The sequence below is a fragment of the Haplochromis burtoni genome, unplaced genomic scaffold (genome assembly GCF_018398535.1).
Source record: "Haplochromis burtoni strain Fernald_Lab_line unplaced genomic scaffold, NCSU_Asbu1 Contig_2323, whole genome shotgun sequence".
Lineage (NCBI taxonomy): Eukaryota > Metazoa > Chordata > Actinopteri > Cichliformes > Cichlidae > Haplochromis > Haplochromis burtoni.
In genome coordinates this window covers 2520-4049 of record NW_024584684.1, presented here as the reverse complement: position 1 = coordinate 4049, position 1530 = coordinate 2520, and the positions used below count along the sequence as shown (strand labels likewise).

Here is a 1530-nt window from a genome sequence, read left to right as displayed (position 1 = left end):
CGAGACGACGAGGCTCCAGTTACAGCAGTGCAAGTAAACAAACAATAAATATAAGAAGAGTAAGAAAATAAATATACACTTTAGGACTCGGGGTAAAGGGATCAATAACAATTTAAAATTTACAGTTTGATGATTTAAGGCAGCACGGTGGCACGGTGGTTAGCACTGTTGCCGCACAGCAAGAAGGTCCTGAGTTCAATTCCACCATCAGGCCGGGGTCTTTCTGTGAGGAGTTTGCATGTTCTCCCCGTGTTTGCGTGGGTTCTCTCCGGGTACTCCGGCTTCCTCCCACTGTCCAAAGACATGCACTTAGTGGGGATAGGTTAATTGGTTAATCCAAATTGCCCTAGGTGTGAATGTGAGTGTGAATGGTTGTCTGTCCCTGTGTGTTGGCCCTGCGACAGACTGGCGACCTGTCCAGGGTGTACCCCGCCTCTCGCCCTATGACAGCTGGGATAGGCTCAGCGCCTGTCTGTGTATTTATAGTGCGTGTCCTTTGGTGCTTGTTGCCGCATCATACCATCATTTCTGCCTGTTTGTTCTGTTCTTATGTTATTTCAGTTTTGTATTTCGGCCAGCAATAAAGCTGTGGTTCTGTTAAGTTCACTTTTGCCTCCATAAGTCCTGCACTTGGGTTCTCTTCCAGCCTGCCTGCACACAAACCATGACAGAAAACATATAGATATTAAAAACATAAATACAGTACCAGTGAACAATACAGAACACCAACATCAAGAATTAAGTATTGTACTTAGCTCAACATAACTGTGGCTCCACTGGGCCATGCAACAATAGTCATTGTTATTATAATCGTTAACATCACTCTATTACAACTAGATATTATGTCAATTACAGAGTTATAATTTTAACATTTTAAGTATTAGTTTTTTACTAATAATAGAAGGGCGGAAAAGTCAGATCTGTCTGGCTGTTCCGTACTTGCTTAACTTAACAGCTAATCTATCTTCATTCAGCTGTGATGATGTCGGAGGACCTTCTAAACACTCTGGAAGATCTGGGAGATGAAGAGTTTAATAAATTCAAGTGGTTCCTACAGCAGACCGACGTCATTCAAGGCCCCATGACCATCAAGAAGAGCCGACTGGAGACAACAAGCAGGTGGGACACCGTGGACTTGATGGTGCAGACCTACAGACTTTCTGGAGCTGTTGAGGTGACCAGAAGGGTTTTAAAGAGGATCGGCAGGAATGACCTGCTGCTCAGTTTGTCTGTTATCAGGCCCAGACCCGAAGGTGAGTCACAGCAAGGGGCAAACAGGAAGTCAGTCTGAGAAAGTTACATAGTGCTTTAACACTTTCAACATCTGTTTGTCAGTGAATGTCAGTGATTTGACCTCTCAGGCTCCTCTTCCTCAGACTGAAGGTAAGTCACTGCTTTGTTTTCCATACATTCCAGGCTTCTTTACTCCAAATATCTCAATGTGAAGTAACTGTGAGCATGACATTGAACTGTCACCTGGTTTTACCCATAATTCTTGGTTGTTTTATAGTCACTTATAATGTTGAACTC

The 1530-nt window shown here is 43.5% G+C and overlaps 1 long non-coding RNA gene across 1 annotated transcript in view; it reads left to right on the top strand.

Annotated features, from left to right (window-relative positions):
• Positions 1-1524, top strand: part of LOC121813710 — a 4055-nt gene extending 2531 nt beyond the window's left edge. Inside the window, exons 2-3 of the long non-coding RNA XR_006053836.1 lie at positions 975-1253; positions 1336-1524. This is a non-coding gene — a long non-coding RNA (uncharacterized LOC121813710). The remainder of the gene's footprint in view (positions 1-974; positions 1254-1335) is intronic.
• Positions 1525-1530: the final 6 nt, after the last annotated feature.